Source organism: Carassius auratus, unplaced genomic scaffold (assembly GCF_003368295.1).
Source record: "Carassius auratus strain Wakin unplaced genomic scaffold, ASM336829v1 scaf_tig00216833, whole genome shotgun sequence".
In the NCBI taxonomy this organism is placed as follows: Eukaryota; Metazoa; Chordata; class Actinopteri; order Cypriniformes; family Cyprinidae; genus Carassius; species Carassius auratus.
The window spans coordinates 82542-110499 of record NW_020528756.1 but is presented as its reverse complement, the minus strand read 5'-3'; the positions used below and the strand labels follow the sequence as shown (position 1 = coordinate 110499).

Here is a 27958-nt window from a genome sequence, read left to right as displayed (position 1 = left end):
TTTTAAATAACACAATTAACTAAAAAAAATATTATAATAATTATAATTTGTGTAATAAATATGAATTAATATTAATAATAATTATAATTTACATATTATAATTATAATTAATCATAATCAATAATAATAAGTATGTGATACATGAAAATAAATACATGATATACAATTATTTATTTATTTATTTTGTCCTTATAACTTTTGGGGTCTTCTTTGGGTAATATGTTATAATAAATGTATTCAGAAAATAAGAGCATGTGGATTTGAGAAGGATAAAAGAGTTGTATTTTTATGGGTGAACTATTCCTCCTGTGATGGTGATCTGTCAGGGAACGTCTCTACAAACAGCTTTGACCCTCTTTTGGGATTTTGTTGTTCACATGAGTGCCTGGTGGTCCTCGTTTGATTAAGGTTTGGTGCGACACGTTACACTTACTGAAAAATGACATTTAATAATCTGTGTTCATAAGGTCTCTTTTTTACAGAAACGTGAGTTGAATCCACAAGCTTGTTTTTGGAGAGTAAATGAGCTCTCTCTCTCTCTCTCTCTCTACCCCGCCTCCCACAGAAACGCTCAAACCTATGATTTTCTCTGCAGTAGAGGAATGTGACGTGTGCAAGTTGGTGGAGCAGCTGCATTTTAAAAAGCTTGACACCCACGCGTTCTCTACTACTGCGACATCACAGTCTTCCTTCTTCTATCCGTCTCTCTCTCTCTCTCTCTCAGCACACAGCATGTATTCATACTTGTACAGAGAGTGCAGATGATGTGTGTCTCTCTGTGTGTGTGTGTGTGTATGCAGTTCATTTTTAGTAAATGAAATGTATTTAATGAAGTCTCTTCCGCTCACCGAGGCTGCGTTTATTGGATCAGAAATACAGGATGGACAGTAATATTGTGAAATTACTATTTTCTGTAAAATGTAATTTCTTCCTGTGATGCAAAGCAAAATTTTTAGCATCATTACTCCAGTCTTCAGTGTGTGTGTGTGTGTGTGTGTTAGAATAAAAACTAATACACTTATATAGTATTTATTAATTAACTTAATTTTAACATTTAAATGTTTGCATTTAAATTTTTAAATATAGGAATTTAACTTTTATTTATTTGTAGTTTTAATGTATTTATTTTCTTGTAAATTATATATATATATATATATATATATATATATATATATATATATATATATATATAAATTATTATATTTTATTTATATTGTGCTCCTGTCATTTTTATTCTTTGTCTTTCCAAAATATTAATATTTTCATTTTATTTTTGTATTTTTCTAGCAATAAAATTATGATTTTGTCATTTTTATTTTAATTTTTCGAAATATTGCAACTTTTATGTGCTTTTGTCATTTTTTTAAATATTATTTTTATTTTCATTTATTTTTAATTTCTAGTAATTGTATTATGTGCTCTTTATTTATTTTTTATTTTTATTCGAAATATTGCAACTTTTATGTGCTTTTGTATTTTTTTTTTATATTATTTTTATTTTCATTTATCTTTAATTTCTAGTAATTGTATTATGTGCTCTTTATTTATTTATTTTTTTCCGAAATATGACTTTCATTATTTAAATTTTAATTAGTTTAATTTATAGTAATTGTTATGCGCTTTTGTCATTTTTTTATACTTTTAATCAAAATATTACTATTTTATTTTAATTTATATTTAATTTCTAATAATATATTTTTATTTTTTTTATTTTTTTTCCGCTTTAGTAATTTCTATTTTATCTTTATTAATAATCTGATATTTCTGTTTTATTCCTGCTTTGTATCGGCTTTTTCTTTTGTAGTTTCAGTTCATAATAATTACCCTGGAATATTATTTCGTACTGTAGTACACTATTTTGAGGCTTCACTTTACTGGTGCAGGTTTGATTCTGACCGCTGTCGTTGTGATTGGCCCGTGCAGCTGGCAGATATGAGTTGTGTTCGTTTGAGGAGCTGCTCTGTGGTTTATCAATGTGATGTCATCATCCTCATGATCTGACTGGCTCTGATTCATTCGGCGAGATCAATGGAGGTCCTTAAAATTCCGCCGAACTCTCTGTTCGCTCCCATGGACATGGCCAGCCATTTCGATGCACGTTGTCATGGTGATGGAGGCGGGAGGAGCGGTTATGGCCTGAAGGAAGAGTTCTGCTGGGATGCTTTCTGTGAGTGTGATTTAGATGAAATGTTATGTCATTCGTAAGAGCACACAACTATAGGCTTACAAGAAGTACTGCGATATTACCATATAGCGCTATATTAAAAATGCAGTCCATTTACCATCAAAATATACCACCGCTGGGATGACATCATGAGAATACTGCCATATTGTTCTCTGAAGTACCATTCACGTGCCATGATATGAATGTAATAATCACGTGCCATTCATATACTACGGTACTTGAACAGACTTTAGCATGATTGTGGAATTCCATACAGTGTTTTTTCATGGTGTATGTTATGTCGGAAACATATAATCTTCTATTGTGTTTTGTGTGGACAGTTGTTGAAATCGCATTTCTTTTGCATTTTTGCATTTTTACCCAGTACACAATTATTATATATTTTTTTAAATGTATACATTATTTTTATGCTATCAAAATCAGATTACAGATTAGTGATTGCATATTCGAATATTTCACTTTTTGTACATTTGTGAAATGTTATTAAAATAATATTTCTGACAACATGTATCATATTTTGTAATAAAATAGTAATATACTGAATATTAGTATTATTATTGTTGTATTATATAATGTGTAACAAATCACTATTGCGTTTAAATGGTTACCAAACTTATGCTAACTTATACTTAACACTAATATATTTTCATATTCATCACTGAATGTAGCTGATACATATCAGCAATAAACTTATCAATCGTACTACATTGTATTTTAAAATTCGATTATGAATAGAATATATATATATCAATACTTGTTATGAAATTTGTAACTAATGATTTTTGCTAATTATTATATAATATCATAATCTAAAAAATATTTATTTAACCATGTAATATTACAATTATAATATTATAATAATATATTTGATATTATTATTATTATTATCTAAAATAGTGCATTAATTTCATATATATTCATAAATAAATGTAGCTGATCCTGACACTGAACCATCGTACTAAAAGTATTTAGTTGTTAGTACAGGCAACAGTTTTTAATAACTCTAATTATTTAACAAATGTTATGAGATCTTTATCAGATGAGCAATGGTATTCAGGTATGAATATATTCAAAATATATTAAATTTCATGACTTTTACTAACTATTTAATATTTTATATATATATATATATATATATATATATATATATATATATATATATATATATATATATACTATTTAAACATTTTACAAATATTTAATGACTAAGCTCATTGTGAGACCCTTTGTTTGCGGTGTTAATATATTTATTTTTCTGTTTTTATGCATTTTATTCCGTTTTATTTGAATTTGTTTATTTTCTGGTAATGTGATTTTGTTTTTTTATTCGTTTTTCAAAATATTTTTATTTTTGTTTAATTTCTAGTAATTATATGATGTGCTTTTGTCATTTTTTATTATTATTTAAATATTGTTATTTTTATTTTAGCTTGTTTGATTTGTATTCATTATTGTTTTTTTAATTTTCAATATATTTCTGTTTTTAGGTCTTTGATATCAGACACAATCAGGACAGTGATTGAAGATTTCAGCTTTAACACCATATAGAGATGCTAGTGAAACAGATTTAATGTGACCTCTCAATAGCGATGAGGAGGAAGGTTATCGTGATGTTACGTCACTGTGTGTGTGTGTGTGTGTGTGTGTGTGTGTGTGTGAGAGAGAGAGAGTTCACTCCTCTGCTGAGTCATTCTATTCCATTAAGATCATTTCCAGTGCTTTAGTCACCCGTTCAACACCTAGTCATCAGCGCGGCCCAAATAGCAGGCTGACAGTAGTGGGGCTAAATCTGGTGTCTGAACCCAGGACACATCAGAACGCTGCGTCTGCTGCCGGCCTCTGCCACAAGGACGTAATTCAGAGCAGGAAGTGACCGGGAAAGCAGGCTTTTTCAGGAAGCTGCTGTCAGAGGTGATGCGTGTAATTCTTGTGATGCTAAAATACTTGCTTTGAGATCAGAGGAGAACTAAGCCATTTGTTAGCAGACTTCCTGAGGCTTTGTTTATGCTCTGTTTGTTTGAGGTGTCAGGCGTGTCGTTAACTTCTGGCTCAGCCAATGAGGTGGGTTTGGGGGCGGGACTTCTGTTTGACTGGACAATGGAAGATGGGAGGCGGAAAGGGCAAGAGGTTTTTGGAGACTGATCTTGGCATGATAGTGTCTGTTTGGCTCTGCTGGCACAGAAATCACATACATGAACCCATTTACTTTTATAGTATGACATTTTCATTTGATGAAAATTATTAGTGATACAGAATGTTCAACAAGCAAAAACTTTAAGACTTTTTATGAGCATGAGCTGTCAACAGTATTATTTTAGAATTTATATACTGTTGTACTGTTTATGAATATTTACATTAATTAGCTTTAATTTTAATTTTAGTTAAATTTTTTGTTTAGTTTTATGTTTAGTTTTAGTAATTTTAGTATACCAAATTAAACTTATTTTACTTCAGTGAGTTGGTAAGGTTTTCTTACAATCTAAGTTCCATCTAATATTTGTTTGTTTGTTTATTTATTTTATTATTACTATTTTCAGTTTTATTTGATTTGCTTTTATTTTAATTAGTTGCATAGATATTTCTAAGATTTAAGTTCCATCTATAAATGTATTTTCTCTTTTTATTTCAGGTTTACTTTCAGTAATGTTTGTACTAACTTAAATTTATTTTATTAAGATTTTAAGTATTAACATTTCCAAGTTCCATCTAATATACATATGTATATATAATTATAGTATTTTTTTTAGTCAGCAGTATAACTGATAATGAAAAGGAGGAAAGAATTTTGATTTGATGTAATCTTTTTTTTTATATATTATCCAAAGTTTTTACATTTTAATTTGACATTAAATTTTTTTTAATTTAAAATAATATGCTGTGATAAATAATTTACAGTAAGACCAGTAACAAGTGTTAAGAAGGTAAATGTATTTCTCATCTACTGACGCATCATGACAAACAAACCACAACATAAGCAGCTATAGTAAGAAAGCAAAGCGTTTATTTGGAAATAAAATGCTGTCGTTCTTACAAAAGCATTACAAACCCTACACATATCTCTGGCTCTTCACTTTATTTGAGTATAAAGGCGTTCACAACTCATTACGAACCCTCATTAAACTTCATTCGGCATTAATTGTCTATATCTGCATCCCGGCGGATCCTGCACTCATTCTTTGATTCGTTCTTCACTCTTGTTCCTCGGGGAGCGTCTTACCTTATGTAACATGACTGTACTGCACCGCAGCGCTGCACACACATGACCACGTTCACACAGGGACCCCCGGCTTCTGACCTGGACTGCACTGCAGCTTGAAAATTACATAACCTTGCGTAAGATAATTAGCATTAGCGATGCGCTCAGGAGCCTCATCTGCACATGACTTTGTGAGTTCTCACACAGATTCCCTTCCTAAATTGCACACAAGCTTATTTTGTCAATCCCTTATAATTAGGGAACGATTTGTTGTTGCATGTCAAGCGGCAATGTCAATATTCGATATTTGTAGCGTATAATTGGGTGAGATGTGATGGCAGCTATGTGAAAGCACACATCATAGTGTTGATACAGACAAAATCAAGATTTAATGATGCTAGACTTGATTTATGAACTGAACTAATAGGTTCAGCAGTCCGCTGTGAGAGAAGACAGACTGCCCCCTGCTGGTGTGTATGTATATGGACACAACTTACTGTATGGCACGATTTGATTTATGATTAGATTTCTTGTGATATATAATCTGCTTATGATTAGACTAGTCTCATATGTTCCTTTTTCTAGATCTACAGATGTATGCAGAAGCTTACAGGTTACAAGAAAAGTGTTTTAACAAATTATCACATTATTTTTGGACTAGTGGTTGCACGCTAATATGCTAATTGGGGATGCTGACATGCTAATAGACCTGGGTGATGTAACTAAAAAAATTATCATTTGATGGGTTTTTTTCTTCTTCTTCTCTGAAATTGATTAAATTGGTGTTACCTTTTTCATCAGAAGAGGCATCCTTCAAACCAGAGCTTAATCATTTGTATGCAGCACAATGGCAATACAAAATATTGAACGGCCATATTTAATTACAATTATAATAATATTTCACAACATTGCTGTTTTTAAACAGTGAGTTTTTACAGAGGATCTTAGTAAGAAAATGGAGAGACTGGCATGCAGTATGCGTCACTCTCTTGCAGTATTAAAGTGTTTAAAATAAAAGAGAAGAGAGGCCTAATTGTCTGACTGTAATCAGTTTTTCTATTTTAATTAGACTGGCAGGCCACTTTCCAAAGGGTTCGCTGTAATAAAGGTGAGCCCTGAGGGTGAAAAAACATTCGGAAATACACTTTCTGATGGTCTGCATAATTAAATACGTATAAATGAAAGCTATATCTAATGTTTTGTGTTCAAAACACCACCTCGTAAGGGCAAACTGTGTTTTTTCTCTCATCTTTTAGTATTTGCATCCATTTAGCTCCGCAGACGATGGCACGGCGAAAACGTTTTTAATGAAAACGTAATGAGATGGCGAGTCGATATGGTCTCTCATTTCTATGGGAGCCCGTCAATTAAATGCATTTCATTAGACGGGAATAGTTTGTGTGTATTCCGGCCGAAACTGTTTCTGTGTGTTTCTGTAATGAGTCAACTTGTTGAACATTGGTTATCGTTCATGCAGTGGGGAACGTCTGATGCCTAGATATGCTCCGTGGATTATTGTTTTTGACACACTTGAGATTTTGCGTTTTGTAGCACTGCTTTTTAACTTTGATGTTTGCTCAATCCGACTTTTAGGACAAGTGGAATGTTTCATCACCGACAGACTTGCGTGTGGTTGGACTTGAAATATCAGCGGGGCGTCTTGCGTCAGAGCATTCATTGCACCGATACCATGATGAGTTAAACTAGTTTGGATAGGGGTAAGCATGCTTCACTCTAAAACAGAGTTCAATGCGTTAGCGTATGTATGTGTGTGTGTTTGCATTGGTACGGAGGGATGGATAATGCACCTATGACTTCCTATTGGTTAAGGATTAGACTAATCCTGCTTCAGGAAAGCCAGGCAGGCCGTGGTCGCTGCCTCCTCCTCACGAGGGATTACAGAGGTTGGACATGTTTCTTGTACCTGTCTGCCACCTCCTCCCTCTCACATTTTTGATGTTTGACAGAGCCAAGCACTTGAACGGAGCATGACGTTAGTCCGTCTGTCAAAGCTGTAGTGGGATATCGCCGTCTTCCTTGAAGAACATCTATAATTTAAATCCTGAACTTGGTTTTTAGTTTGGTAATGTCCCTGGTTAAAGGATATTCATGTGGTTTGGGGAAGTCATCATAATGATGTGTTTTGGAGGGAGAAGACGGCCGAAACACCACCATCTGCAGTGGGGCGAAGGGAACTGTTTGATCTCAGCGGAGGTTACGGGGGTGACGAACCCTTGTGCGGTAGACACAGGTAATGAATCCTTCTTCAAAGGAAAATAATCTGTTTCATGCATACAGGTGTTAACTCCTGTCTGATCAACACATGTACTGACTCATGGTCAATTTATTTGGCTTTGTAGTGCTTGCTTTAGCGCTATCATTTGGTAAATAAACACCTGAACTCTTAAATTAAATATGAGAATTTAGGTAATCTTTGGTCTGATTGACAAGGAAAAATATGTAATATAAAATATCAATTTCTTTGCGTTGTTGATTTAGAAAAATAGTACACTGTGGGCATTTGTACTTGCTGCTTTGTTAGATATATTTTAAGTGCTGTGGGGCTGTAAAAGTGAAGGAATTTCAGGTATGATAAACTTAGTTACATGTTATTTTTGTAGTGAATGAACAGTGAGTCATCAGGGACATATATAGGATGTTTTGACTGGTGCATAGTGTTTTAAATAATTCTAACATAGCAGTATCTTTTTAGTTGAGGTTTTAACAAGAGCATATTGAAGCTAAATTTAGAAATGGATATGTTTGGTTGGCTCAATATGGCTTTTAAGTTAAACCTTGAGCATTTATGTTCTTAAATATGTGCGTGTATTTGAATTTATTAGGTGAATTGGAAACCAATCCAAGATCTTATTCTGAGTGGGTGTAAGCTCAAGATTCCAATGGCTTATGGTCAAGAAACGTACAAAAATGTTTTACGTATATAAACGACTGGAAAAAGGAAAGACTTGTCTAGGATCTGTGTTCAGTTGCTTCTGTTATGTTCTCAGACTTATACTTGTCAGATGTCAGAGATGAGTTTCTGAAGGATCGCAGGATTAAGGCAGACTGTCTGGAAGAAAAAAAGAAAAAAGTGACAGGAAAGAAAAAGGAAAGAGTGAAATGAAGCAAGGAGAGCAAAATAAATAAGAAATAAAGTAAAAAAGCGCAAAAAGGGAAAGAGATTGATGGAAAGAATACATTTAAAGAGGAAAATAAGAGGGTATAGGAAAGAAGAAAACAGGAAGAGACGGAAAGAACAAGACGTGGAAAATAAAGAAAAGATGTTGAGTCTTACAAAAACATAAAGACGGTAAGGAAGGAAAGTTATAAGAACGAAGGAAATAAAAGTTGGAAAGAATGACGAGCAAAAGAAAGAAGGAAAAGGTAGAGTACTGCCATTTGTTTGATCAAAGTTGTGGCTAATATTGACAAAAATTAAGTAAAACACATGCCATCCTCAGACAAAGTTGCTGCCTTTGATTTTACGTTTTTGTAAGCAAAATCTACCTGAAATATTTCTTCACATAAAATTCCATTGCACCGCAGGAATCTGTTTAAATGTTGTCAAGTGAGTTTTTGGATCAGTCTAATGGTTTTTCTATGGCAGTGTAGTATTACTGGACAGGTGGGGTAGTTTTCATTATAACCACTTGTGGGTGCTCTTTTCAAACACAAAATCTGCTCTCTTGTTTTCATAATCCAGATAGCTTTTAGGCCAGTCAGATTCTCCATATTAGAAACACATATTCGTGTTGAGCTGAATCCAAGCAAGCCATCTTAATAGCAAAGCTAAACTTTTGGTTATGGGGAAGTTGCTTTGAACTCTTCTCTTTGTATTGTCATAGTGGAGACAGTTTCTTCATGCACATTTAATGGCACTGGCTCTAGGGAAATCATTTTCATTGCACATGATCTTTCTTTCTTATGATGCTTGTAGACTCTGCTATTCCCCTCTCTTAGAGTTTACATAGATGGGGGTAAAACTTTCTGAATGAACTTCTTTTAGCATAGACAAAACTTGCATGAGAAAACTGGGGAATTGTTGGCATTTCACCCTGCCCTCATGAAATGAGCTCCCCAGTTTTGTTTGCCAATTTCTGCCTTGTTCATTTGGATGAGCAAATGCAGTTGGGGGGGAGGGCAGTTTAGGAAGGGAGGGTAGGAACAACAGAGCCGGAGAGAATGACCGAGGCAGGCTCTGGGAAAGGGAAGCTCTTCAAAATGCCCTTTAATTTGGATGCCTTTTAGGATGGTGCAAATGTTGGTAACCGTGCTGAAGAGACTGCCGCCCCAAGCATCAGGCATCCTCCATTTTAATCTTCAGTCACAGCAGTAACTCCCACAGGGATTTCTCTACAGGTGCCTTGGCAATGGCTCTGCTTTAAGGAGACAAAGGATTCTGCTCCTTGTTTTGCTGTTATCTTTGGGACATGTGGGAACAGCTTGAAGTTCAAACAGACCCCTCTCAGTCATGCCAAGAACAGAAACATTACGGAATTTGCCTACACTGCTGACTGTGGGGTGGCACAGACCTGTGTTTGACAGTAGTAGAAGACCAAAAACGTGTTAATCTGTGGCTGCATTTATCGCTCTAATGCGCATAGGTTTGTGTTTTCGTAGCGTGTTGATTTACCCCCCATAATCCCCTGCAAGGTAAAATTTCAGTGAGGTCTTGCTGGGACTTGTTTGAAGTTTTTCCCTCCAACTCTGTCTCCGTCTCGAGCAAGTCAGAGGTGAGGAGATTATGCTTGCCTTAGGAATGTGGCCTCGAGGTGAAAGACTCCGAGAGCGACTGTGTTCAAGAGAGTGCTTAAGTTGCAGAGAACAAGCTTGTGAAGGAGTGTCGGTGATGTGATTTTTAAAGGTTGGATCACGTCTCTTTTCCAAGACCAAGTTGGTAAAAGTCTATACAAAGTTGGTGCTTTCCAGAATGGGACTCCAGGAGGAGGTACAGACTCTGACACCTCCAGCAGGGGCTGAGAGGAGAGAGGCTGAGCTGGGAGTTGTAATGAAAAACATGGGAGAGGAGGAGGAGAACAACGAAAGACGAGAGGCGGATCAGAGGGAGGAACGTCAAGAAAGCCCCGGGCAGAGGAGGAGTGCAGTTGGAAAGCCCAACCGGTGTTTTTACCTGAGCAGCACAGGGAATGGGGGGTGGAGGAAAGGGGAAGTACTAGGAATGAGGACGGACCGGTTACCACCTCTGCTTCAGGACAGCTGTGTGCAACAAGCGTCTGCGGAAGACTTCAATTCGGCTGTGGAAGACGAAGCATGGATTGAAGAACTTCGCGCTGATGTTTGCCACATTCCCATTAAGGAACTAAATTGTAATGCTGTTTTTGTAGAAAATGCAACAGTACCTCATGTGGTGGTCTTACGAAGGCCAGCACATGGGCTTCGGCTCCTGGGCAGCAGAAGAACGCTGAGCATGTTTGTCTTCCCGGAGGACAATAGGAGACACCGAACCACAGTGTCCGACCATCAAGACAGCTCTACAAAACCTGGCAGTGATTGTATGTTGGCAGCTACCAACTCAGAGAACAATATTCTGCCTACCTCGACCCCAAGTAAGCAAGGTTGCCCAGATGTGGTCCAGCGGTGTAGGACAAGACACGCAGAGCTTCGTGCGATAGACGGTCTAAAACCCGAAATGCCGCCTTCTGTTAACCTGTTTCCTCGTTCACTAGAAGAACCACCAATACATCGGACTTTGAAAAGCAAGAACAAACCACGGCCCGTTAGCATGACTGTTCTTGAGCTCAATAAAGAGCGTAATGGATCCCGGGATGAGTTTGCAAGCCACACTTCCTCTGGCACCGGTAGTTTGCCTCGTCCAGGCTTCCGATGGAGATGGTTTGGTCGACAGGCAACTGGAAAGGAAGTGGTGGTGAAACAAACAAAGCTAAAGGAACCCAACAAGACTGAAGAACCGAAGACAACATTTGGATCACTCCGGAGGAGCTTGAGTCTAAGGATGAAGCGGAATCGAAATCAACCCGAGCAGGAGAATCGAACTGAAAGGAGACGCACTTCAAGTATCGGAGAACAGTCTATGCAAACCACTCGCCCATTTTCCTACCTAACTGGCAGAATGTTAACGCCAGCTCGAGAGCAAGATGAGGATCAAGGAGCCACGCAGTACATACAGTACCAAACTCGGGGCAAGGTGGCAGTCCTGGAGGTCCCTCTCCATCCTGCCAAACTAACAAAGCCCACCAAACAATTGCAACCAGAGACTAGTTTTTGGCAGCTAATAGCTAGTCGTTTTAAGAGGAAAGACCCGTTGTCCAGCAACAAATCTGAGCTGTGCACTGAAAGCCAAGCAGTTGGCAGCCACCCCGCTGTGAGAAATAAAAAGCCAGATTCTGTTGCTATAGAGACTCTAGCTGGCATTGGTTTGCGCAAAGGTCAAGGTAAGTTGTGTAATGCATAATTTCATTCCACATCCCAGTCTGACGCAGGAAAAGGTGCTGCTTTTTGTCTGTAGAGAACAGACTCTGAGTGCCAGGATGTAGCCTTGGAGATCAGTGCAAATTGATTAAATATTAAAACGATATCGAAGGTCTGGCTCGGGCAGCACCAACAGGCATAATAAGAGGTTAAATGCATTATTCACTCCAAGTGCTTTGGCTCCGTTGGAGTGTGTGTGTGCTTGAGCTGTTAATTGGCTCCAAGAGGAGTTTTCTTCTAGTGTAAGTCTGCATTGCAATTGAATTAGGAAGCAAAAAAGCGTCCATCAAATCTTGTTTAATCATTAACACTTTCAAGGTAATCAAATAGACTGCAGGAATGAGTCAAGGATGGATGATGTAGACAAATAAAGAGGGGATATAATTTAATGACTATGTTCTACTATCAGAACATTCTTCTTTGGAATTCTCTTCCTTTTGGAAAATGTTATACGTAACAATCCTCATGGGATTGGAGTCGGAATTTGTTTTTCCTTTCACATCTCTGAAGGTTAAATCATGACCCGGCATGCAGGCAACAAGCTCATGATATTTTAAACATGTTTTCATTCCTTGTCTGTTCAATCTTTTGCCTGCAGCTTGTGCGTCGTCTCAGAGGTAGTCAAGACAAAAAGTGCCGTTTCAGAGCTTTATGCTGTGATTTTTAAAAGGGATAAGGTTGTGTAGAGTGAGACAAGATGTATACAGGCCTAGGCTCTTAACCTTAAGTCACCTCTGCTCCCTTGTAATCCTTATAAATCTTTTTTTTTTTTTTTTTTTTTTTGCCTGTGGCATTTTCATCTGATGTAGATGTTTGTATTAAGTGTGTGTGCAGCATTATATAAGGTTAACACAAATGTATGATGTTTTTGGCATTAATTAGTGGAGTCTGGCTTGCAAGCGCAATGCAAACTAGCTGTTTGAGATGCCGGGTTGTAGTATATAATTTGAATGAAATGTCTGCAAACACTAAATGACTGAAATGTTAGTGGAGAGATGCTAGCACATCTGCTATTGGAATAGAGCGGTCCTTATGTTTAAATTGGGAGGACATGTTTCAGGATTGAAGATGATGTTATTGGCAGCACACCTTGAGATGTTTTGAGCAATTATTATGTAGTGGAAACCCAGCACAAGTCTCACCACAGAGGTAAAAAATCAAGTAATGGAAAGATGCATCTATCTATCTATCTATCTATCTATCTATCTATCTATCTATCTATCTATCTAAAAATATGTTTGATTGCACTCTTGCATTTGTAATACGTTTTGAGAGTGTTATTCAGATTTGGTGATTCATATATTTTATTGGGCTGATTTATTAACACATCCGCATTAAAGATGGATGTACTTAGTGATGCTGAAATTTTCCATAAATATCCATAAATCTAAAATCCCAAGTCTTTCAGTCTAGTGCTTTTAAAATGATTAATCGCGATTAATTGCATCCAAAATAAAAGTGTTTTTGTACATAATATGTCTATGTGTACTGTGTATATTTATTATGTGTATATATAAATATAAAGGCATACAGTATACATTTTGAAAATAATTACATGTATATATATTTATATTCAGATATTTTATATTATATTATATACATATGTTTGTATTTATATATAGATAATATAGATACAAAGTATACACACATATATTATGTGAACAAAAACTTATTGTGGATGTGATTAATGATTAATAATTTGACAGCTAATGAAATCCTTTAATTTGCATTTAATATTAATTTGCAGAGACTAATTTTATAAAAAACTAGATTGTCGACTTTTTGTAACTTGTGACCTTTTTGCCACATAATAGTTTTTATATGGCAAAAAAAACTATTTTTGCCACATAATAGGCAATAATAGAGAAGTTTGCTTTCACTTAAATGAGTAAATCAGTTCATACTTAAGTTTTTGTTACGTTATATTTATTTCATGTTATGTTTTACTTTAACAGACTAAAGTAAAAAATGTACTTTATTTGGGCAGAATCATGAAGGCCTTGGGGGCAGTGTGCTGACATACAGTGCTGTAGCACTAAGGGTGTCCCAAGTTTGAATCCCGATTCGAGGACCTTTTGCGATCCCACCCCTTCTCTTTCTCTCCCACTTTGCTTCCTGTAAGCTCTCATCTGTTCTATCATAATAAAGGCAAAAATAGAGAAAAGAAAAAGAAATTTCGCTATTGTGTGTTCCTGTAGCTCAAGTGGTAGAGCATCGCATTAGCAGCGTAAGGTTGCGGGTTCGATTCCCAAGGAAAACATGTTAGGTTAAAACTGTTAGCCTGAATGCACTGTAAGTCGCTTCGGATAAAAGCGTCTGCTAAATGCATAAATATATAAATATAAATATTTAAATTGGCCGTCATACAATCAATTGACTTGTTGATTGTAACAATCTATTCACATAACCTTCTCTTAAAAGGCTCGCTTTAGCACAACAAGTTTAACGTAAATGACTTACAGGACTTGTTTTTAGGCAGTACCATTAGTCATTTGTCAAATGAAGTTAACAAATTAAAAGCTGTTTACACCCTTGGCATCTGCTGGAGTTTCTTTCCACTGGTAACTGAGGAAACTCCCCGACTGACCTTTCTTTGCGAAAGTTGACTGACAGCCGGAATGTAGGTGTGTTTGCTGAACTTGAGAGCTTTTTGGACCAAAGATCTGTCTGCGGATTGCGTGTACCTGTTGCTACATGCCCTGAGCAGCTCGTTCCTGGATCTTGACTGTTTTCTGTAGCTGTGAGTTCTTTGTATTTTAAACCCGGAAGGCTTTACCTTCCCTCACCTGCCTACAAAGTGGCAGACTCTCCTTACAGGTCTGCTCAGAAGGAATTCGGATGACTTTTCAGCCTTGGGGTCGTGACGGCTGGGTTTCAATAGCAAAATTGTGTGAGGTCACTTCAAAGGGTGCGAAGCTAGAAGATTACATCATGGGAAGCCTGAAAGAATCCAATACTGTGTGTTATAAAGGCGCCGAGGATTTCCGTTCTGATTTAATAGTGCAAAAGAACTTAAAATATGTTCTTTTTGCACTATTAAATCAGAACACCTTGAGATATGCATTATATCCATGAATTTTATCTAAATGCTCTGCATTTTTCAAAAGAGGCTTTACAATGCTTATTGATTTCCATGCAACTCTATACATCTCCAACTGGGCCTGAGATTGCACTTCTAAACCTTCCCCCTTGTGATTTGCAATGGCCTTGCCCTCTTTTAAAACTCTGTGTCATTTTGTATATTAGTCAGATTTTCATAATATGTGTTCCTGTAGCTCAAGTGGTAGAGCATTGCATTGACAAGCGCAAGGATGGGGGTTCGAATCCCAGGGAACATATGTTAGGAGAAAATTGTTAGCTTGAATGCAATGTAAGTCGCTTTGGATAAAAGCGTCTGTTAAATGCATGCATTTAATTTAAATGTAATTTTCTTCAGCTTGATGATGATGGAGTTCATCTCGGCTCCCATATGACACGAAAAGCTCTTTGTTTGCAATTCAAATTGAAGCGCAACACTAGTTTGATGCTTTTTTACCGCAGTAAGGTTTAATTTTAGTGACAAATGCACATCTGTCTATCCGAAATACCGCAGTATTTACTTAATACCTGTCTCATTGAGTTCAGATCACATGTAGCCAGTTTTTACTTGACATCTGAAGTCTAATTACTTTGTTTTGTTTTGACTCGAAACATCTTTTGGGGAAAAAATGGTAAAAATGGCGTCCTGTGGGATTGCGAGGTGTGGTTGTCATGTTCGGATGTGTTTGCCTGTTGGCGTACGTCCACTTTTCCATGGATCTGTGTGTGAGAGCGAGGATGGAGGTTGAAAAGGGCCTGGTTTCATCAGGGCATGTTGCTGAGCGCAGCAGGAAGAATCTCATCTGAGTCACTTCAGCAGTTTGTCGAGTGCGAAGGGAGGGTGAGACATCAAGTTGAAGTGAAGGACGGAAGAAAACACCTCCTGACTTGCCGTGCGTTACTCTTAGCACACCATGTTCTCACCATCACACAAAAACTGAATGAGACTCTTTTTGGTATCATGTATGGAAAAATTTGCTCGCAAATGGGTTAATTTCTTGGTGTTTTCTCACTGTATCTTGAATCCACAAAGGGTTTTTTCTTCTCCTCCCCGACGCTTTGAATAGTAATTTTGATTAGATTGGACAAGAGCAGCGGAGTGAAAAATGAACTGAACAATGCAGTGCAACAAACCTCTGTGGTGCTTTAAACAAGGCTGCCCATGTGCTCGCTGTGATGATGTAATGGCTGTACAACCGATAGTGTGTGTGTGTGTGTGCGTGTGTGTGTGTGTGTGTGTGTGTGGCACAGAAATGGGCAGGATTTTACTGGGCCAGTGAAGCTTGTGTTTTCGCGGTCATGTGGGTTCATGTAGCCAACATGACAAACATGATTATTAGTAACAATTAGACCTGTGATCTTCTGCATGAGGGAATGACATAATTTTAATTTTACAGTACTGTTTTTGAAGGCTGTGTGTTATGAGGACCAGAAAGGGCACGTAAAAATAAACTGATTTCTTCCATTTATTTTGAAGTGGCAGTCTAGCATGCATTCAAAGTTGAATTGAGAAATAAATGGACTTATTTAAATAATAAATAACTAAATCATTTTTAAAGGCAACATTACCTAATGTTTTATCCATCCATTTAAAAAAAAAAACACACACACACAATAATTTAATTTTAATCCATCCGTTTGTTTTAAAAACAATAAATTAAATTTAAGTATGATAAATTTGTCTGTTTGAAAAGTAATTTTTTGTTTATATTTTTTACATTAATACATTTATAATTGATTCCTTCAATTTACTTTTAAGGGACACTCTGTTATCAGTGAACGTATTCAGAAAAAAAGAATAATCCCTCCTTTTTTCAAATTGACAAACAAATAAACCAGTCACTTCAAAACAAGAATTAATATAAATTGTTCATTTATATATAAATGTAGCATTTATGTGTCAGCCATTTATTTACATTAAAAAATAACATAAAAAAACAACTTAATTCAACATGAATGTTTTTTTTTTTCATGTTTTCTGATTATTGTTGATGATTTGGTCAATAATATTCCAAGTGGAGTGCCATAAGGATTGTTACATGCATGGAAGAAATGCATAGTGTTGGTTGAAATGAAAGACATCATCACTTACTAAAGTTTTCTGTCTGTTTCTTTCCAGATTCCTTCGTTAACAGTCAGGAATGGACATTGAGTCGATCCGTACCAGAGCTCAAAGTGGTGAGTGATCTTCCCACCCTTAGCCTTGTCATTTTATCTCTTAACATTATGTGGAACGGTTGATCCTGACATGAATTTATTCAGCAAGCAGTGAGATGTCAGTCAGTCTCTGTAATGATATTTCTGCTCGTGTCACTCAGAATAGCCACCAGTCAGAAAATACAGAATTCAGAGATGCTTCATACACAATATCATGGAATAACTCAGTTTATGCTCTATTATCGTCTTCATGGAATCATAATTGTCCTATTTAAAGAACACCCTCATTCTAACTTCTTATTATGAGGCAACGCATTGAAACCATATGCTCATAAAGCTTTAACATCCAGTCTTCTCCTAATGAAGTTTCTATCCTCCTCTTTGTTCTCGAGCCCTGCGGCAGCCGCATAGGTAACAAACTGCTCGCCTGGGCCTTTATTACGGAGGAAGATTGTTACTGTTTGAACCTTGTTAACAGTACACACCACCCTCTGATGAACCCGAACGCTGCACAGAACGAGCCTCCAGTGTTTAAATGATGACGGAGGAGGAGGATGTTTGGGCTTTTGGGAAAAGAATGGACAGAATTTTTCCATTTCTGTGATGACAGCAGTATTCAGTGCTCTTTTGAAGGTCAACTTGGTCCTAGTGATGCATGACCACATTGTGAATAACTGGTGTTAGCATTTAAGTTTTGATTTAATAACTGCCATTATATCGTACAGTATCAGAAGGGAGAGACATTTTTTAACTCTTATATTTACACCTTTTTCATTTTATTTTCATGGAACTGGTCTGGTGTATTTAGCCATAATAGATCTAAACATGGTGTTAATATATTAACTAAAATATAAAAAATAATTATTTGCTATTAAATAAAATAATTAGTAGTATTACATAAGTGTTATTTAATTTATATATTATTTTTATATTTAATAATAATTCATATTAATAGAATGAATAATTATTATTGTTATCGTTTATTAGTTATATATGTATGTATGTATATGGATTGTGTTGATTTAATTAATGTCATTCATATTATTATCAAATAATATCAAAGAGGCCTTTTTTAACTTATATTTAAACTTTATTTAATTTCGTTTAACTCGTCTGGTGTATTTAGTCATAATTAAGGTAACTGCTGTGTTAATATATTAACTAAAATATTAAAAAATATTATTTGCTTTTATAATAATAATTAGTAGTATTCATATAATATAAGTATTATTTAATTTATATGTTCAATAGTAAAAATAATTATTATTATATAATTATAATAACTGTATATTGATTGTGTTGATTTTTATTATTGGCAGTATATTGGTATAATTTATCTGTCAGACCTGTAAAATAAAATGAAATGAAGGTGTAAATAAAAGTTGTAAAAAATATATACTTTGATGATTATACTTTGATGTAATGGCTGTAATTAAATAAAAATCTAGATGCATTAAACATGCGAACGAGAAATTAAATGAAAAAGTGTAACAGATTTTTTTGTTATTGAAATTTTTGATTATTAGGATAATACCTTATCGTTTAAATGTTGGTTCTGCATTTTTGTTTAGACGGAATTTTTCAAATGTTCTATTTCTGAAAATTCTGAAAAGGAATTTAAATATCGAAAATGCGTTAATCTGAGCTGTTTCTCTGGGATGCTGAAAGCCAAATTATTAAAAATAATAATTAGCATTCAAAGTTCGGGGGAATTTTGATTCGTTTGTTCATCTCCAGGTAAATCTGTCCTGGTTATGTTTATAAGGCTGTGTGGGAACAGCTGTCGTACAGTGCACTGACAGGCAGAACAGTTGCGTCAGGTGTGAGGAAATTCCTAAAAAGTTGCTTCCTCCACGCTTGAGCTGTTCTTTGACGACTCTTTAGAAGGAAATCCTGGATGCACAGCGGATGTGTTCTCCATCTGTCTGTAGTGAATAGTTGATGAAAGTTATTATTGTCTATGAGGCAAATGTTTACAAAAACACTTAGAGCACCTTTACGTTTCATTAGTGATTTAATATCCTGAAATGAATCTTCCAGACAGTCATTTGTTTCCTCTTCAGCGTGCTTTAGGCTGTCTGCTGCTCTGTTTTGGCCTGACTCTGTCTGTTTCTGCATGCAGGGCATTGTGGGAAACCTGTCCAGTGGGAAGTCGGCGTTAGTTCATCGGTATCTGACAGGAACATATGTCCAGGAGGAGTCGCCCGAGGGTGAGTGAGCTGTGAGGAGGGCCACCTACAGAGTGTTTGTCTGGGCCAGTCACCCAACAAGACCTCCTGCCGCGGAGCAGACTCTGCGTGCCATGAATTTGTATCGTCTCATATGCTCATCTGTGCACTGCATTTATTTATTTCTTTTTATATGAACAAATTATTTTGGCAGAAATGGCCTCGGATGGTTTTGGGTTGACACGGAGGTCAAAAGTCAAACTTTAGACATTTGTATCAAGCTTTTTTATTTGCATTAGTACACTACCTTTCAAAAGCTATTTTAGTTATTTTATTTTAAAATAAATTAATACTTTTTTTTTCAGCAAGGATGCATTACATTGATCAAAAGTATAGGCATTTTGATTTTTATTTCAAATAAATGCTGTTCTTTTGAACTTTCTTTCATTAAAGAATCCTGAAAGATCAAATATATAAAGGTTTCCACAACAATATGAAGCAGCACAACTATTTTCAGCATTGATGATAATCAGAAATGTTTTTGAGCAGCAAATCAGCATATTAGAATGATTTCTGAAGGATCATGTGACACTGAAGACTGATGCTGAAAATTCAGCTTTGCCTCACAGGAATAAATTACATTTTCTAATATATTGAAAAATATTTCATAATATTGCTGTTTTTACAGCTTTTTTTTGATAATATAAATTCAGCCTTGGTGAGCATATAATGCACTTAATATTTAATATTATAAATATTAATATTTTAATAAATATTCTGGGTTCAGAACATGTATATAATCAAGAGTTGTTCCTCAATTTGTAATAGCAGAGAAAAATGGTGTTGTTGTTAATGCGCTTGCACAAGAAGCCTAAGGGGCCAGATTACCTTAGAATCAATGATTAAAACACTGTTTCGAAAGTATCACCATAAAGCAAACGGAATTTGTCTTAACATGAGTCTTGTATGATAAAATCACTTACCAGACTTTCCTGAGTAAATTACGTCCCATTTTATCATCCTATCAAGCCAGTAAAACAAATTGTGAAAGGATAAAGGATTGTGTTTCATGTATTTGTATTGATGTTATTACATCTTTATTGCATGACGAGTAATTCCACTGGTAAGGAGATGATTTTGACAGTTTTTAGCTCATGAAATACACATTTTTGAATTGAAAAAGACAGTATTGACTGCTTTAGCTAAAATTCTAGCAGTACATTGGGCTTGCTTTAGTGTAAATGAGATGTTTGTTGTAAATTAAGAATAAAAATGCATTGTTTAAGTGAGAGAGAGAAAGAGAGAGAGAAACAAATATTTAAATGTTGACATTATATTAATGCTTGCATTGAACCCAGAACATGGGGAACAATAGCTCAAAATGTAGTAAAATGTTGAGTATTCTGGCGCAGTGGGTTTTGTTGGATGCCTGCATGCACATGAAGGAAAAAGACGCTCAGGAGCGTGTAGTGACTTGTTTTGAATTCGCCAGTCTCATTCAGTCAGGTTCTCTGCTCCTCTCTGACTGAACTGTGGCGTCAATGTGGAATTAAGCTCATTTCTAATGCAGTGAGCAAAATGAAAATCAATGAATCACTGTGGGATTGGTGTTAACACAACCCTGAGTACTGAACTTCAGAAACCACGCTAAAAGATACTTGTTCTTCTAGAATAGAAAATACTACAAACTCAGGAAGCATGCAGTAGAGAACAGCCTGAGATGCAAAGCTGAATTTTCAGCATCATTACTCCAGTCTTCAGTCTCACATTGTCCTTCAGACATTTTAATAAGCTTATTTGCTGGTCAAGAAACATTTCTATTTATTGTTATTATCAGTGTTAAAACAGTTGGGCTGCATTATTTTATTTTATTTCTTATTTAATGGAAATTGACACTTTTATGTTTTTGTTGTTTTTTTATAATATTAAACATGACTTTACTGTCACTTTTAATTTAATTCATCCTTGCAAATAAAATTATTTTTGTATGGTAGTGTATATTCCACGGTACTAGCATGTTGTTTGGTAATATGCCAGTATATATTGAAGTACCTTGACATTACTGCCTGATACCACCATTTTATTATTAACCACTGAATTTTACACAATAGACAAACCTCAAAGAATACCATGATAGTACTGTAGTAAAGTACATGTCTAAAAAGCCATGGTTTTAACACGATATCATATCCACAGACTATGTAATTAATGAAGAAGTTTACTCAGACTCTTGATATTGTATTATTATACTCATATTTGGCAGAAAAGCGATTGCATTAAATGAGTGATTAATGCAGCTGTGATTCCCACTGCATGAAGCGTTTGCAGACGTTCCCAGTTTTATTAAGTGACTCTAGACTGAAATTGACCTTAATTTGTAATCTGTCATTGGCTCCTGCACAGACGAAGCTCAGAGTTCCGCGCCGATGCGCCGCCTCTACGATTGCTCCGTTGTTGCCATGGCAACTGAGGGTCAGGCAGCCTGGCCTGCCGCCGCCGAGCGTGTCATCAATCCCCGGCGTTTACTCTTGAGTGACGGCAGAGAGATTAAATGTTTATGCCCTCTTGGCACCAGCTGCCCCTCTGAAATCTAAATTAGAGATTAGAATCAGAATGACAGATTCCTTAAGACTCAAACCAGGGCTGGATTTCAAAAGCATCCACCTCCGCCGGCGACAGTAAGACGCGGTACCTTATTGTCATTTTCTTCTTAGCCTTTCAAAAACTGAGAGTTGAAAAACATCTATTTTGCACGGCTTTCTGCCAAATGTCTATATGAGCTAAAACTTTGCTGAAGGGATTTTTCTGTCCAATCCTGACATGTTCAGACATGCTCTTACTGGCTCCAATACAATTATACCCTACTTTTAAAAGCTTCTGTGAATGCACTAGAAAAAAAGGTGTAAAAATTTGTCTATGTTTTACTCAACTTTAACCACAAAACCAGATTGGTCGACCTGCAACGTTATACTTTCACTCAAAGGATGGACGATCTGACAGGATTGTTACTATAAAAGTTACTATATATATTGTTACTATATATATTGAAGATGTATTTCAATTTCAGCAGGCAACTATTTTTACAGCTACATTATTGTTACAGCCACAATAAATCCCAACAATGTATATACAATTACAAATGATTGTATATAAATCGTCAGTTTGTTGTTTTACACACATGCACAGACATTTTTTTATTCACGACATCGTGAGATGCAAGAAACATATGGCGAGAAATCTGTAGACTCGTCCATAACAACAAAACACAATACTTTATTGAACCTTTTCAATAAGTGTGCGCTGCCGACACGAGCACTTTTGACGATCGTTTCTGTCCAGTCCGCTCGTTTTATCGAGTTTAACCATAGCTATCATCAGTTTGTTTTTCTGGCAGTGGCAGCAGATATGCGATCAAATTTCTACGTAGATTCTGGCACCCAACATCACAACAAGATGATATTTTAAGCTCCTTACATAGCTGAATCTGCACTGGTTTGAGTGGGCCGTTTCCAGTTTTCCATTTGTTTTGCTGCGTCCAGCGAGTGCTGTGACGTCGGCTGACCCTAGTTACCTGTGGTTGGCCTGGCTGTGTGTCACTCAGAAAACCACAGACCAATCAGAAGAGAGGCTCATGAATATTAATTAGACCTGTTCCTAGCAGACCCCCTGAGAAAAGGAGCTGTAAAAACATAATGAGATGGTTTTTGGTAATTATACCACAAATATATATTCTTAAGGACATCAAAACCTAAAATAAAACTTCAGAAAAGTGTACAATATGGGTCCTTTAAGACTTTTGAATGGTAGTGTATATTTCATGGTACTAGCATGTTGTTATGTAATTCCGCTTCCATTTACGATATTGTGCGCAAGATAGTTTAAAGTGATTATTACATTTTGAATATGGAAATTTTTCTTACAAAAACACATCGATTCGCTACAGGAGGCCTTTGTTATTGTTTATTTTTGCTCTCAGAACTTGAATTATAGGTTCATTAGAATTGCATTCTAATAGGCTTCATCATGCAGTGAATGCTTTTGGGCTCTCGAGATGTGTTTTAGTTTTTTTTTTTTTTTGCAAAGTGAATGACACACGATAATATCCGTTTGTAAACAGTTAGAACAGCAGTTACATTTTGTAGTTTATTGTAGACAATAAATATCACAAACCAATATTGTGCATATTTAATATGCTTGCAGGTGTATTCACATTGGCCAATATGAACATATTGTTCACTTTCTCCTGTTAGAGCAAAAACTATGGCGAAGTTCTGCCATTTTTTCGTTTTTAAGCTCAAGGGAAGCACTGACAAAATAAAAATAGCTATGGACATAGGTGAACTAATTAAAAGTGTAGTGTTCTTGGCGTAATGGCTTTATGGATAATATCTCTCAGTCGATATGAGGTCACTGGCTGAAATCTCCATGTAGGGTCATGTTGTGTTTCGTTCTGCTATTATTAACGTCCCTCACTGCTCCATCGGGCTGTACTTCGGTGCCCTCGGTGAACCTCTTAAAGCCAATTTACTCCAGGGGTCACTGAACTTGGAAGTAAGGATTTGCTACGTGGTATGAACTTCCGCAGTTTCAGTCATACACGGTGCAACAAGCATTCAATCATTACATTTATCTAAGCTCAGAAGCGTCAAAGCTCTGTAATAAATTCCCAGAACAAAGCAGAGTTAAAGTAAAAGGTGGTCATGCATTGAATGAACTGAACTGACTGCTAACTACTTTTAATAGTGAAATATGCATTATGCTACACTGTCAAATTTTCTCATCGTGTTGGATGTCAAGGGTGCCCAGCTCTAATTTCTCTACGTTTTCAATTTGAGTTTGTGTAATTCCTTTTATCTTTCATTTTTGGCAGTCAGATCAAATAATGAGTCAAAAAATGTTTCTGTTTATATATATAAAACTATTATAACATATATATATATATATAATTTAGTGATCTTATGTATTTATAGTTTATAATATTTTTGATAATTGTATTTCTTATTGTAAAATGAAATTAGTTTTGATTTAATAATTTAGTTAGAATTCATTTATTTATATAAATAGAAATTATGTTACAGTAATTTAACGTTTCAGTATTATACATAATTTATTTTATACTTTTATTAAATACATTTTGCACTAAATATTTTTTTATATTTCTTTATATACATTCTATTTTATAACATTGTTACATAATTTCTGTACCATACTATTGTGCCATTCTGTGCCTTTCAGTGGCTCCTTATTTAAATTCCTAATACTTTCAGGTAAAGTTCATCCAAACTGAGCCCTTTCCTCTCCAGGCTGTTCATATATTCTACACATTGCCTTGCCTTCTTCACCTGTCATAATCTGTGAAGAGCTCACCCTTCTTCTTTTGTCCTCCTAGAAGATTACAGTAAGGCAAGTTTCATTCGGCTCCACAAACATTCCCACTATATAAAAAAGTGCAATTTAATTTGAGAGAATCTCAATGGCATCAAAGTTCCATCAGTTTTCAGCGCCAGCGGCTTCGAGGAAGGGAAAAAAACGCATCTGCTGAGAAGGGAATAAATGAAGGGTGAAAAATCAAAGTCTCAGACTCTCATCTCGCTACTGGTGTCGAAATAACTCAGATTTCGGATAAGGCTTGCCTAATTTCATTTGTTGGCTGATATTTATTTTTCATCAGTGTGTTAACAGAGATTCCCATGTTTCCATGTGCTGTATAATGAAGCGATAGGCGGCACTCTGAAGGGTTTAATCATTAGTCATGTTTAGACATGCAAACACATTCATCCCAAACACTCATTTACACACTCACTAACTCATTCTCTCTTTCTCTCTCTCTTTTACTATCCCTTGTTCAACACTTCACAACTTCCAGAAGTTATGCGTAAAGTGAAAATAGGAAATGTTTGTGCGATCAGATTAACGGGACTGGAGGGAGTTCCTCAGGGGTGTATCTTCAGCCCCTTAATCTTGATGGCGTTGGAGTTTTAGAGACGACTAGAGACATTATAATTAATGTTATTCTGTGTTCTTGCAGGAGGAGGTTTAAAAAGGAGATTGTGGTGGATGGACAGAGTTATCTCTTGCTGATCAGGGATGAAGGCGGCCCACCAGAACTGCAGGTAACTGTCTAACTGTAGCGTTTGTGGATTAAAGAAAGTGTAAGTGTTTACATATTTCCATGTAAAGTACTAGTAATACTCCAAACACCTTAATTATCTTGTTCAATTTGCAGCTCCAGGGCTGCATGCTGACACGGCGCTACAATAATTGATGATATCCGAGAAAGTGAGATTTTTCGCAAGTTGAGAAAAGCAGAGAACTGTCCAAATAGCTGCTAAAATATTCCACAAATGTGTCACCCAGCAGAGGGCGGGACGCGGGGTCGTTTCGATATGAACCGCTGTACTTGCCCCATGTGGCCCATTTCATGGTGGCCCTATTTTCACATTTTGCTGCGGCTCAGTGTAATTATAGTCTGATGGTTCTCACGGCAGCTTTCAGCCGTGGATGAGGACTGGCTTCCTGTGTGGGGATTTCAAGTGAAACTTTTCTGCCAGTGTAGCTCCTGGTGGAATAGCGGTGATAATTATTCTCTGTTAGTCTGTGTTCCGTTTAGCTGGTTTTATGGTAATGCGTAATTGATTAGAATGCAAATTACCACAAGAATTTGTAATGTGGCGCTTCAAATTTCTAGCAGACGTCAATGAGTGCGTCTCAGGGCTCCGAAGCAATTCGAGTTACTAGTTAGAATTATTCTCCTGCAGGAAATGGAAAACGAATAAAGGAATAACTCACATCTAGGACTTCAGTAAACTACTGAAGTCACTTAAAATTACTGAAATGTACCTGCCTACACTACAAAATATAACTAACATATAACATGGTTCATTGGCTCAGTAGCTGTTCAGGTAGATAGAGAGAGAGAGAGAGAAAGAGATAGATAAAGAGGCTTATTATATTTAAAAGAAAAACTAAATAAAAAAGTTTTAATATAAAATAAACATTAAATTAAATTAAATTTAAAAAAAAAAATATATATATATATATATATATATATATATATATATATATATATATATATATATATATATATATATATATATATATATATATATAAAACTGGGCATAATTTATCTTAATTTAGTTTATCTTGATGTACCAAACCAACAAAAATAACTAAATAATAAATTAAATAAATAAAATATAAATGTAAAAACAAAAACAAATCCTTCCAAAACATTTTTTTAAAAAGCAACAGATTGAACTAAAATTAAAATGGAAAATATAAAAAACTAGAATAAATAAATAAACTGGTAATAATAAATGATCTCTTAAAAATGAAAAAGAAAAACGCTAAAATTTGAACAAATGAAAATGGAAAATATAAAAACTGATTAAAACATTAACACGACTGCAATAGTGTCTCTCAGTGATACAAAAATAATACAGAAATACTAAAGTTGATACTAAAATAATACTGTGTATGTGTTATACACATACACACACACACACACACACACACATATATATATATATATATGTGTGTGTATGTGTGTGTGTGTGTGTGTGTGTGTGTGTATACAATGCAAGCCTGTCGAATAAAAATTTCTTTTAAAAATAAAAAGCCTAATAACCCTAGATTTTTTAAATAAATACTAATAAATAAATACACAAAATTGCTAAAACTGTAACCAAAATTGCAATGAAAGAACTAAATGATAGAAACTGATTCAAAATGTTAATATAACATACCGTTTAAAGAAGCACAATCTGCGAGCTGAATCAAAGGGTGTTATTTAAAGATGCAGAGATTGATACGGTTTTGTTGTTGTGTTTCAGTTTGCTGCCTGGGTGGACGCAGTGGTGTTCGTCTTCAGCTTGGAGGATGAGATCAGCTTCCAGACAGTTTATAACTACTTCCTGCGTCTCTCCAGCTACAGGAACACGGCGGAGGTTCCCATGGTGCTGGTTGGGACGCAGGGTGAGTCACAGCACATCACTGACTCTATTATTCTTCTACAGTCCAACACCGAATGCACCGAATTTGATGTGCACTTGTTTTTATTAAATCCTCCATGAAAGTCTTGCACTTAGTCATAATCTAAAGGTGCCGAAATGCTACATTCATCTTGCTTTAACAAAGCAGCAGGATATGAAGTCTCATCTGCAGTGAGCTGAGAGACTCTCTTACACATTTTCCCAGTACTTGTATGCAAATTGCACTTTTATGAGACACATAATTAACAATTATGAGCATATAGATGCTGTACTGTCATTAGGTTTGTATCGAAGAGCGAGTTTAAAGGAATAGTGCACCCAAAAATGAATATGCCTTTTCTTAACCCGTCTTATGATCTCTAGATGCCATCAGCGCTGCCAACCCGAGAGTGATAGATGACGCCCGTGCTCGAAAACTGTCCAACGACCTGAAACGCTCCACGTATTACGAAACCTGCTCCACCTATGGTCTTAACGTGGAGAGAGTCTTTCAAGATGGTGAGATGTTAACCAGTGTGTCTGAACACTTGAAGTGTTTATCCTCAGGTGTGAGTTTACTAACCTGGTTTCAGTTAATATTCTCTGTTCCTCATGACCTTTAGGGTTGACCTCTGTAAATAAAAACTTGTAAGAGTGTCCCATTAGGACAACAAATCTAACCCATTCAAGCCAGTGGAATTTTATCCATTTATTCAGAAATGAAGCCATTTATTCAGAACTGCTTTTTTTTAA

General features: G+C 35.7%; 1 pseudogene; it reads left to right on the top strand.

The window, feature by feature from the left end:
- The first annotated feature begins 9577 nt into the window (after window positions 1-9577).
- The window catches only part of LOC113099019 (arf-GAP with GTPase, ANK repeat and PH domain-containing protein 3-like), an 86917-nt pseudogene continuing 68536 nt past the window's right edge, over window positions 9578-27958 (top strand).